Raw genomic sequence first — 13,098 nt, forward strand, 5'->3', positions numbered from 1 at the left:
AACTCACAAGAGACCGATTTGGAAAAAAAAAAAAAATGGTCAAAATCGAAGCAGCGGAGGATGAGACGTTCTGACTCTAAAGTCCCAGTGGTATCGGCTGAGCTCCCCCATAAGGCAGCTCCATAGCACAGTTCACACTCCATGTCTCCTAAATGCCAACTTCTGTCAAACACCACATCTCTCAAGTTCTCAGACTTTAGAAAGCTTCTTATAGGAGGAACGTGATACGACGTGTCATGTGTAGAAGTCAATCTCAACATGAGGCTGAACAACTTGCTCAAGTTTTTTCTTGGCAGGTAAAATGTAAAAACGAGCTAGCGACAGAGATTGTAGGTTAAGTTGAAAAGTATGTGAAAGGCTGTAAAGGGGGGTTGGGGGGTGGGGGGTGGGGGGTGGCTGATAACCAGTGAGTCAGACTCTGGCAGTAATAACAAACCCTGACAGAGAACAATGTGACCGAGGTCTGAGCGACAACAGGAAGGATAAAGAGCTGAAGAAGTGACGCTGGGGCAAATATGAACATGAGGGCGAGAGATACCAGGACTGATAGAGAGAGAAAGACAAAACTGAAACCGGAGAAGAATAAAAAAACATTAAATTCAATGGAAACAAGGAGGAACTGAAAGTTTTAGGTGCACAATGAATGGACTTCAGTGGAACTTCTGTGTACGTGAGATGAGCCATCACTGCTGGCAATGATGTTCACACATGATGTTTCTCCATGACAATTAAAAAAAAGTTTATTCCCAGGAAAGAGAAGACAAACATCAGGAGTCATGTTTCTGAGCAACGCTAACAGCTTGTTAATCACTGCGGTCCAGACTGAAATATCTCGACAGCTATTGTAAAACCTGAACACAATATCTGACATTCATGTTCCCCTGAGGATGAATCCTGGTGGTTGTTAGAGATCCCTGAACTTTTCCTCTGGCTTCACCTGCCGGCCGGCATTTTATGGTTTTGAGTGAAATATCTCAACAACTACTGGATGGATTTCTATAGAATTTAATACTCACCATTTATGACTAAGAGGGTCCAGATGTTTAGAAAGGGGGGATACCGTTTATACGGTGCACCTAGCTTAAATTAAACTTAGCAGTCGGTTTTTTGGAAGCTGTTTGTGCTGCTGTTGAATTCACACTGACAGGGTGTTTCTAATATTTATTCTACTTCCATTTAAATGGGGTGTAACGTTGACTCACTCACATTTACATTATATTTACTCATGTGGCAGACGCTTTCACCCAAAGCGATTTGCACTTCTAAGGTTTTCCCTCACAACAGTCTTGCATGCAGGACTGCTCGCAGGGCCCAGAGTCGGTCAGTCAGAGTCAGTATCAATGAAAGGGGAAGAAAGAAGCAACAAGTCGAATTTCGAACATTTTTGCACATAAACGTGTTACAGATATTGATCTTCAGCTACTTGGTTCAAAGAGAAAGTAAAGTGAAGCTGGTTGCTTTCCGAGCTTCAGCCCAGTCTGCTTCACCCGTCTGAACAAACGGAGTGGTCAAACGTACAACACACACACACACACACACATACACACGCGCAAATGTTTCTACTGCAAACACAACCTTCGGACGCTCATGAGAAGCCGAGACACAGATTAGACACACGCTCCGTTGCTAATGGACAAATACAAACATACAACCAACAATCCCCCTCAAAAAGAGCCTAACGTGACGTCGTCGCATGTCTCGCTTTGTCAGATTAACAATCCGAAATCCAAAGATATTAAATTTACAATGATTTAAAACGGAGGAAAAGCAGGTTTCATCAGGTCATATCTGTCCAACCATTCAAAAACCCAACCAGCAGCAGCAGCAGCAGCAGCAGCTTAAGGATGAACGTGCGTCTCAGATATTGATGACTTAACATCAATCTCATTGTTTCTCGCTCGGATGCTTCTTTTATCTACTCTTCTTTTGGATGCAAAACAAAGCCGACACAATCCCAACGCAACACTAGAGTGATGCAACATCAACATAAGCAGCCGCAACTCGGCTTATGGTGGTTTTAAAACAAAGCATTCCCTTCCTTTGGCTGTTGGCTGTTGGCTGATGGCGGAGCTCGGGGGTTGAGGTTTTTTTTTTTTGTAAGATTCGGCAGCTGATTATAACAGATGCAGGGATTTTGTTGTGGCTTAGTGATCTGACACCACTGCTGCTTTTAAATGAGAACCACTTCTAAAAAAAAACACACATCAGACTTCAACCAAGGAGGAATGAACTTTTGAAGCAGGTTTCACGGCACGGTAAATTGATTAATCGATCTAAAAAAAGGAAATTGATCGGCAGTTCTATCAAAGCGATTGAGATGATGAATCCCCGGGAGCGCCTTGAGATCCTCCCCGGGAGGAGCGGGAAAATGTTGCTGAGGAGACGAACGTCGGGACAACTTCGCTTGATCCGCTGCCAAGGCGACGCGACCTCGGATAAGTGGAAGAAAATGGATGGACGGATCCATTTTTATAATCAATTACTAATTTCAGTAATTGTTCAATCAAAAATGCCAAACACCTTCTCAAGCTTCTCAAAAGGGAGGATTGCCGTTGCAGCTTTTCTTTGTCGTATATGATTGTAAATAAAATATGGGGGTTTTGGGCTGTTGGTCAGAAAAAATAAGCAATTTTTAAACTAATAATTGATTAACTAATAATAATCAGCAGAATAATCAATAGTAAAAAACAATACTTAGAAGCAGCCCTAAAGCAAATACTCGGCTTTCTCATGCAAAACCTTTGGTAGCGTCCTTCAAGATCGTAAAGACTGTTCACTTTCTTCATAAAAAGAAAAACACTCCACCGAACACCAGTAAGAAAAACTCTGAAGTGCATCCATCTCTCAGCATAATAAACCTTCAGTCCCCCTGTAATAAGCCCACACAATAGACTTAAGCAACTAGAATAGCAAGTAATTAAAGGCATTGTATGAAATTAAATGGAAATAGGAAACGCTGGCTAGAATCATTAGACTGCGGGCCACTGTAGCTCTCCTCCCCCAATCTTTTTGTCTTTGCGTCTCTTTTCATGTTCTCTATTCTTTACCAAGCAGGCGGCGGCCTTTTATTCATGTAATGATTACTCCGTCTTTTTTATTTTTTATTTTTTTTTGGAGAGAGCGACGCCCTCACATCTCACATCTCCTAACAGACTGGCTGACGTGACCCTGAATTAGCAGAGAGAGACAAGACACAGCCAGAAATACCCAGGTTTCTTAATGGGCCCTCCGCGCTCCCCGTTCTTCATTCAGCAGAGAAATATCTATCATCATAAACTGATGTGTGTGTGTGTGTGTGTGTGTGTATAATGTATATGTATCAGCAGTCACGATGATGAAGTTAAAGGGCATCTGGGGTAAAATAAACGATGCCTGATGGTTCGTCCGGCGGCAGACATCGCACTCTCGGGAGTTCTGCGAAAGCACGATCGCTGACAAAACTGTCTTACAAATTGTTCCTTCAACGAGACAATGTGATCTGACTTGATGTGATGCATTTTCTTTTTTCTTTCTTCTTTTTTTTTTTGTCAGGCCTCCCTCCGTGCATTTGTAATGTGGAAGACAGAAATGGAGAAACGACAAGAGCAATCTGCAAAATGTCTATGTTGCACGAAAATCTCATCTCGGCAAAACGTCCATTTACATGAAATTGTCTTGGAGATAAAAAGGTTCCTCAACATTAGAATTTCCCTCCAACACATTGAAAAGATAAAATGAAGGCTTACTGATCACTTGATAACAAGTCACATTTAATTCCCATTATCACTTTATGTACAGGGACTGTTTTATTGTGTTCACAGGAATCATTTTGTGCGATTCTTGAAGTTTATTCCATTCGCTTACGCATATTAATCTCAAAAACCTCCCTGCTGTTTCCAGACCACTTAAGGGTTATTTTGTAGGAATGATCTGCACCAACTGGAGGAAATGACCCCAAGGCTTACTGGTACAAGTGGATGGATGTTAATATCTGATTGCAAACCAGATTTTTAGACAGTCAAGCCTCAACACCCCTGTTTCTTCATTCGAAGAAGGTAAATAAGAACGAATGGTGTATCCAAGTCCCGTCGAGCATCACTAATGTTATGAAGGTTAGAGATTAGATTTGGTTTGACGTGTTTCTTCTTGAGCTCACAAATGAATTTATCACCGTGGTCCTTGTCAAAAGTGATTGAGTGACAGAATAATGATTTGTTGCAGGAGTTCACACCCGTTCACACTACAAATTGGCACAAGGGCAGCAGGGGTTCACGTACAGTTCAAGAACCACAAGGGATTGAGGTTTGTCTTTTTCTTTCCCTTTTCTTTCATTAGTATTTCTGATATTTCTCTCTTTCAGACGTCTTCTTTCAAAAAAGGCATTTGAAACTTTGGACTGATTAAAAATGCCAGAATGATGCAATCATGCACAACTTGGAAAAAGAGACCTCTCTAATTGGACGTCAGCTTGTGAATTCGGCCAACTCTTAAGTGAGATTTATGCTCCGTCTGAACTGCATGTTGAATGGTCCGATAGCTTCTGATTGCAACACTTCTAAGTTTCCTGGAGAGACTGAAAATATGCGCCTTTATCCCAGTTTTTAAACAGTATCTCGTCTCCCCCGACTCTACCACGGCCGCCTCTTCGCTCCACCTTCCAGTGTGTCTGCTCTGAACGACTATAAACACTTTTACTTTATGTAAACGTCTTGTTTTCTGTCGAAGTCGGACAGCGAGTCTTACTAGGACAAGAACTACTTTACCCTTAACCCTTCCTTCGCACATAGGAGCTCCAACACTGGAGAGTTGTGAACTGAACCTCACAAACATGCTGTCAATGTTCATCAGGATACCGAAACTGAAAAGGTCGTTATAGATATAAAACACATCACCCCTGCTATGTTTACCCCTGGCGTCCACACTACTCCCCCTAAAACAGAGACTTTAGGAAATGCTGCTGGTTTAGTTTAATTAGAAAACTGGCGCTGCGTTGTAGTCGGTCAGAGACGGAGACTTCTGGAAACGATGATGCAGATGCCCATGTTCACTCCCTGATTGGGTCTCATTAGTCACAGCAAATCCTTCCCCGATTTGTCACGCCATCACATGACCCTTTTCCAGACTGCTGACCTTGTTGTCTTTGCTAGCAACTTTTGTGCATCCGGTGTTCACCACTCTCACCATTGCTGTTTGCAGCCAACTACAGTGTAGATAATCTGCTTCCTGTTTAGAGTACTTACGCCCATGTGGTACGCACCTTAACCACTCAGCTTATGGGTGACCCTAAAGCGCAGTTTTTAAAATGAAAATGTAATACTGTGGACGTCACCTGACAGTGCCAGGTTGAGAAACCTTACGCAAATGTCCTGGCGACAACTAATCGCGCTTGTTTTGATTCCCTGGGGAAGCGGAAACATCGTCGTTTCGTTGCCGCCAACAGGTTCCAGTCTCCAAACAAAACAACTTAAGATACTGAGATTTGAATTAGAAAAATGAATGAAAATAAAAGCACATTGCTCAAGGAATCAGCAACACTATATAATTAATCTGTCTGAAAACAACAGTCAGGTGCCCATATGAACATCCCTCCTGCTCATGCTGGTCATTAAAAGACCCACTCTTACTGTGATTTGGGGGTAAGTGACGGGACACGGGAAGTGTTCGCCATCACTTACAGTGGAGGTTAATTAGATCTCAATGGCCAGTATAAATAGGACGAGTGATTACAACAAGCAGATGCTGTTTGAGTGTGGGCACCCCTATTGTTTTAAGGCAGCCCAATCTCTCCTGTACGTGCAAGGTTGACCACCGCAACTTAACTCTCAGCATATGGGACACGCTGGTGCCGTAGGTGGAGTAAACTCAACAAAAGCAAATCCGCAACGAACAAGCAGAAAGGAGCACAGGTCAGTAATCAGTCCGACAGGCCTCTTCACTCTGAGCCTCCCAGACAACAGCAGCATAATGACACCGGCACATTAACAGCTGGACAAACACAATCCTCAATCAGCTGCTCCAGACACACACAGTCCAACATCAGAGGCAGACACATTAAACCGGCCCATTTAGCCTCTTTGACTTATTTTCATGGTTTAAAAAGCACTTTAGGAAACCGCTCTATGGCTGTAGATTTGATCATTTAGTATATTTTTCTGTGATTGATCTAATTTAACCAAACTGTCCTGATGTTTTTCACACCTGCCTGGCGGTCGTGCAGCTAATTGGTCACAGAAATCAAACTTTAAGACTTTTAAATGCCGCCTGGAAGCACTTCTAAAACTTTAAGAGGAAACGAAAGAAAAGACCAGGATATTGACTATTTAAAGATATTAAGGACTCATTATTTTACAGATACACACACGTACACGCTAATGGCTGCCAGGCTTTGCTATAAATTTGCATCTCATTCGTCTAAATAAATGCCTGTTTTGCAAGTAAAATAACGATTATATGTCATTCATGAAAGCTTCTGTACCTGCTGATGTAAACACCTACACACACACATACCTGTATCCTTGAAAAAAAAAAGTCCTCTGCAGCACAAACAAGATGTTTTTGATGTTTATGGAACTAGCAGCTTTTTTAAAAACACTACCAAGACAAAAAAAAAAAAACCACTACAAGATGAAAAGAGCAGATGAGGAGCAGAGAAGCTGCAGCTCTGTTTCTTTAAGATCGGTACAGTTTGCTGTTCATTACCAAGAGCGAGTGTCCTCATTATAATGTAAAGGAAGTGTGACAAAACACCCCTGCAATGAGCATATATCAAAGGTGTTGCAAAAAATCAGGAAAAAATATGGAGAATGTGGTGATGATCAGGAAGAGGCTCCGCATGGTAACAGCAACACCTTAAAGCAAAAGTGAAGTAAAATAAGTTTCTGATGTGCAGCTTTGTACACTGAAAAAGGTATTTTAGGCACCCAATCATCTCATTATTATTTTCTCAATTAAAATCAATAATTATTTTGTCTTTAAAGTGTTAGAAAATCAATCTTCCACAACCCAAACATGTTCCATTTATAATGGAATAAAACAAATACAAACATTTTAACGACTACAAACAGGAAAAGTTTAATATTTTTGCTGCTCAACAGGTGACTTTTATTATTGATTGTATTGATTATCAAAATGTTAACTGCCTAAAGAGTTCAGCCTTAACCATTAGTCCATAAACTAGTAGGCGGGTTTCCAGTGCAACGATTAATTAAACAATTCGTCAAACCGGAAGAAATTAAATCGATTTATCCTTTTGGTCATTTTTTAATCAAAGATGTGACACATTTCCTTCTTCCATGTCTCAAATATGATCATTTTTACACGATTTTCTGGCCTTTTATTGAGCAAAAGATGAATCAATTAATCGATGATAAAAAATAAATGATCATCACTTGCAGCCACGATGACAGACACGTGCAGATGAGCAGAAATTTGAAGCCTGAAAAGTGTGTGTAGAGAAGGAACAGAAACCCATCATCTGTTTACTGCTACCATGGTAGTGTACTTGTAAAATCACAACACCAACATGTACTGTACAATTATATGAGAAATCTATCGGAAAATCAAATGAGAAAACTTCATGGACAAAATAAAAAAAAAAAAAAGAAATCGAATACCTGACAAACAAAATTACATCGTCACGTTCATGGAAAAGTCATTTAAAATCCAATAATGCCATAAAACAAGTCTGCTCAGTGATTGTTAGCATCACCAACAATGTCTCCACACAGCCGGGACAGGTACCTTGTTATAAACAGTTCTCTGATGGCTGACACATTTGTGCCATCTCACTGCACATATCATCATACTGCCTACGCCCCCCCATCTCACTAAACATATCATGGAGGAAATTCCACTATGTTAACATTCATCTGTAGTCGGTGCATGTGCGCTTCGTCCAACATTTCCCCATCGTCTTTATTTCGAAAGCACGGACTGCTGCACACAAACATGTAAATAGGTAACAGTGGAAAGTAACGTCCACTGCCAAGGACAATGGGAAAACAAATACACACACTCAGGGTTGCATGAAATCACATAAACTCAACTACACATGTGTGCAGGCACGATAATTACAACATGACAAACAGTGCAGTAGCTGAGCGTGTGCGAATGTCTGTGTGACCGTGCATTCATGCTCTCTCTGCCATTGACCCCTGACCTCTGACCTCTGAGGACTAGCAGGCCCTTCCTGTTTCCAATCACCACAACGTGGAGAAAAGCAGAACGAACTTTTAAGTGGTTTTTCCCTCTCTCTGTCTTCACTTGGTCTCGCTGCCAAGTTATGAAGCATAATTTAATTTCAGGCTTTGAGGGATTTTTTTTTTTTTTAGCTGAGTGAAGATGCTTATTTTGGTGTTTCAACACAGCAGCGAAAGTAAATTTGGACCAAAAACAACCACATGCTTCCAATAGAGCCAGGACATGATAATAGTGTGCACTGTAAAACTAGAAAATGCATTAAAAGAGTAAAACACTACAAACACTATCTGTAAGTGGGCTGCCAGTTTCTATCAGACTCTATCATATGAAAAAGACTCAAGCAGCCAACAAATATAATTGCATGTGTCATGTGTCCAATCATAATTGAGTAATCACGCCTGTTAGGATAGTTTACTTAGCTCAAGATGGAGAATAAGCTTGAAATTGCATTGTTTCACACTTAAACTAACATTTTGAGAAAAAAGAATTTTAAAGATTTAAAGACTTTTTAACAGCGAGTGATTGACAGTTTTGAAATGCAAAATACAACAATTAAAAACTAAATATCTTGTTGGGAAGTCAGATTTGAGAAAAACAAGCACAAATCACATGTAAAATTAAGATTTTCAAAATAGAATTACTTGTGTCCAAGTCCATTCACCCAAATGTTGTACTTAAGAACAGTGTTGAATTATCCGTATTTGCAATTGAAATGCTTTTTATTCTTCTCCACTATGTTTCTGGGGGAAATACTGCATGTTTTACTTCACTACATTTATTTGACAACTACATTTACTAGTTTAGTTTTGATTTTTCATGTGATTATAGGCCCTGCATATCCACAGAGGAGTTTACAGCTTTGTGGCCGATTAGACCTGCACAGGTTGGAGTTGTACAAAGCTACATATTTCCATGAGATCTCCAAACACTATAAAAATGATAAAGCTGTGACTTGTCCTGGAGCAAAGCAAACTGTGTGAATGCAGGACTTTATGTTTGTAACTTGTATTTTTACCTTGTGGTATTGCTGCCGTCACTCCCTCCACTGTTTACAGACCAAATTCCTCGTCAGACACAAGTTTCACAAACTAATTCTGTTGGTTTGTAACTACAGCTCTCTGAGAGTCATTCCTTTTGGAAACAGAAAAATAACATGAGGCTGCATCATCACCATATGATTTGGCTAAATTATCACCCAGCCCTCCTCCAAACAAAACTCAATTATGTCAAATTTGCAACCAATAATAAGAAGAGCCGGCCGACAAGCTGAACCTGCCAAATCTGTCACGTCGCAACCTCACTACACTGTCACATGTCAACACCGTGAAGTTATTGGATTTGGGTTGTGTGTTTTCCCCCATACTAATTTCACTGTTTACTTATTATTTGAAGGATTATTGGATTCATGAAATCTGACTCTGAAACTCTCTTTCATTTCGCAGCCGTGTCAATGTGACAGAGGCAGAGTTCCTCAGCCGCCCGCCTGCATTCCACTCAAACAGGTTTCTGATCGTCTGACTGTATAGGCTCCATTAATGTACAGCTCAACCCACATGCTGACAACATTTCTCTCTTTCTCTGGCTGATTAGAGGTTTAGGAGCACAAACATTCCTCTATATCTTATTGGTTCAGAGGTGGGTGGAGTCACAGTACCACAGTTTCTCTAGATAAGGGACAAACAACATACAAGTGACAAATTAGGTTATGTGTTTGTGGTTATGGTGCAAGCTCCAGCAGATTCAAAGATCAAGCTCTGAGTGTTGATGTTATATATCTTTGCTAAGCTAATAAGCTACGATAGCGTCGTTCCCCTCAAAGGTCCACAGTGTCAGGAAGTTGCCAAGTGTCGCTTGAAGAACCAAGAGAAAGGACACCTTAGTGAACTCCAGCGACCCTACCCACATTACTTCCAGTCCAGCCTGGTTTTCACCACAACACGAGTACATTTAATCCCACCAAATCTGGTCCGACTGAGCCTTCAGATCAGAGTAAAGTCCAGTTAGAAAACAAACAGAGAGGGGAAAAAGCCAATATCAAGACACCCTGAGCTCTGCTACTGAATGAAAAACATGTCTACCATGTACCATGTCATCCAAAATATCCAGTTAACCAGCTGATCATCTCAGATCATGAATGTGATATGAATACATGAATAAAAAGAGGTCGTTGCCCTTTGATTTTCCTCCCTTAAAGCTCCTTCTTTGTATATTATAAAATTGCCTGTCAGCTGTCTTGCAGAATCTGCCCAAAAGGCAACCAACGAAATTCCTTTTGCCTCCAAGAAATGTTGATAAAAAAAAATGTAAAAAACCCCAAGAACTCTGTGCTCCATTTCCAAGTCAAGAGATAATGTAAAACACTGTGCGCTCTGTCCCTGAGGCTGTTCAATATAAAGCTCATCCGCTCACTTACTAATTTTAAACAGCCAGTTCACAAAAGAGGAGATAGTGTATGTATTGTGGTGTGCGTGGAGGCATGTGTCGAGGCTTTCGCTGAAATAGCCCGGCTTCTAGAAAAACATTAAAAAAGGATTTACTGAAGAGCTTATTCAAAAGAACATAGAGTGTTTGAACTATCGATTGCTGTAGGAACACATTAGAACTGCCGTTTCCTGGAAAACATTAATTGAACAGGAAACATCAGTGAGAGATAGGGCAAAATTTGAAATCACTCATTCAGACACAGGAGGTTTAAAGGTCATTTTTTTTCAGCCACATTTCTTGTTTTCATGCTATGTGTCCATCCAGTACACGGGAAATTGTAAATATTTCCAGCACTGACTCCAAAAAAACTGCACATCCAAACTTTCCCCCTGGTGACTGCAGTAAATTAAAACATGACAATTAACTGCTCAAGCAGCCTTGAAACTGAAAGCTCGGCTGATCCGAGTTTTATATTAGCCATAACACCCAACAACCTGGGTCTAAACAGAGCGGCTCCACTGCGGCTGTAATGGTTTTATGGCTCCAGAGCTCAAGGTGCAGTGTGGAGGCTATTCTGATCCATTAACTGACACCATGGGCAATTACCTTCCCATCATGTAGAGCAATGCTTTGAAGCAGATGGCCAACAGCGCAGTGTTTTCAGAAATTCATGGATCCACACATGAGATGGGGGTCAATGTGTTATAATAACCTTTGGGGCCAAAGATTTGACTAATGCAATCATTATCTTAGCCGCTGCTGTAATGGTTCAAGCACTTCTGATCAATACTGCCATCAAAAAACATCTGTTTACCGCAGTACAACAAATGAATACAACATTAGGGATATTATATTAGATGTCTAACTGATGTTGAGTTACAATCCCTCACAGCTTCAGAGATTTAAAATCCTTCTCTAACATCCCATTATCCTCCTTGGGACTGGTACAGACTTAATGAGGAGAATCAATAATGGATAATGGTTTTGTACAGCTGCTGTAAATGCCAGCAAGGGAAGTTAACACTGGAAGAAGTCAGTCCAGTCTGGAATACATTACTGAAGCCGTGTCACTCGCTCAACAGGATCAGCCCACAAGCTGAGGCTCCAGATGTTCTTCTGAGTATTGATTAGTCCCAACGCATTCCGTCGTCTCCCATGTGCACAGATCGCCGCGCCAGACTCAGTTTAAAAATTAAAAAATTAGGTATTACTTCGCCTCTCAGCAAAGACTAGAGCTCCCAACACAGGTTTCAACCACCGTAGCGAATCATTACAGCCCCAGTCTTCATTTCGGCTTACATTCAAAACCTTAAAACAAAAGTTATGTCATTGTAACTTTCAAATTACACCCGGGCTCTCACCAAAAAGTCTTACCGAACACCTCAATGGTCTCCCAATACATTGATTGCAGCGTGTTACTTGACTTAAATCATTTTTTTTTTAAGTTACCTGAAAATAACGCGCTACTTACGGGATGGCCTTAATGCCGAATCATTAACACGTACGTGCTGTGTGCAAAACGTCACATATTTTGTTAAGTAGTGCGCGTGCTTTTGTACCAGTAATCAATCATTTATTAAATTTGAAGTTTCCCAAGCGGAGTTCGGTGTGACGTTCTCTAAACGAGAGAGAGGGGACTTGTCTGGGCAACGCGTTGATAAGAAATCACGTGTACCTTCCAAATCTTTAAAATCCCCCCACAGCTTTCTTGTCGGGACAAGATTTGAAATAAAGAGGATTTTTTTTTTTAGTGAAACTTGGCACAAAACAGCAAGAATATCCATGAGAGTGAAAAGTAAGGCAAAAATGCTGCTTACCTCTGAATTTGCCGCTGATGTCCCTCTCACTGCTACAGTCGTGTTTTCTCACTATATTCCCCCAAAAAATAGCAAAAGTTGGACAATAAAACTCGTCCCCTGTGTCACCGGTCCTTCAAAAAGTTCCCAAATTTACATCCTGGTGTGAGGAAAACTGGTCCAGGCGAGGCGAACCGGAGCGAAACGACTGTGCGGCGGAGCTGCGCAGCTGCTGCAGTCACCGCTGAAGTTTACTTCAACAATATTCCCACGACAAGTAAGTAGACAAGCGGCTTTCTTCGTCCTCCCCACGCCCAGGAACCCGGTTAACTACATGCCCGCCCGGCTCAGGTGTAATTCGTGACTAAGCCAACACACACTCAAGCGCACACACATGTAGTTTTTTTTTTTTTTTTTTTTCTATGGCAGGAGAGTGTGTGTGTGTGTGTGTTTTTTTTTCTGTATCCAGTGCGAATATGAAGCGCTCATAACGCACACACATACACACACCCCGGATCTTCAGCCAGGAGCTCAGCTGTAAACGGCGCGATATGAAACAAGACTGGGGAGTATGGGGATGAGTGTTTTTCTTCCTCCTCCTCCTCCTCCTCCTCCTCCCAATACTAAACCCCCCCCCTTGCCTGTGGGCTCCCACAGTTCAGTCAGGTTAGACGGAGTTACCCAGCATAACACCAGAAGT

General features: G+C 41.3%; 1 protein-coding gene across 1 annotated transcript in view; it reads right to left on the reverse strand.

The window, feature by feature from the left end:
- LOC111225043 (plexin-B2-like) overlaps positions 1-12,758 on the reverse strand; it is a 176,042-nt gene extending 163,284 nt beyond the window's left edge. The window contains exon 1 of the mRNA XM_022749789.1: positions 12,420-12,758. The gene's annotated coding sequence lies outside the window, so the exon portion shown is untranslated. The remainder of the gene's footprint in view (positions 1-12,419) is intronic.
- Between the last annotated feature and the right edge of the window lie 340 nt (positions 12,759-13,098).

This window comes from Seriola dumerili, unplaced genomic scaffold (genome assembly GCF_002260705.1).
Source record: "Seriola dumerili isolate Sdu_G_001 unplaced genomic scaffold, Sdu_1.0 BDQW01000138.1, whole genome shotgun sequence".
In the NCBI taxonomy this organism is placed as follows: Eukaryota; Metazoa; Chordata; class Actinopteri; order Carangiformes; family Carangidae; genus Seriola; species Seriola dumerili.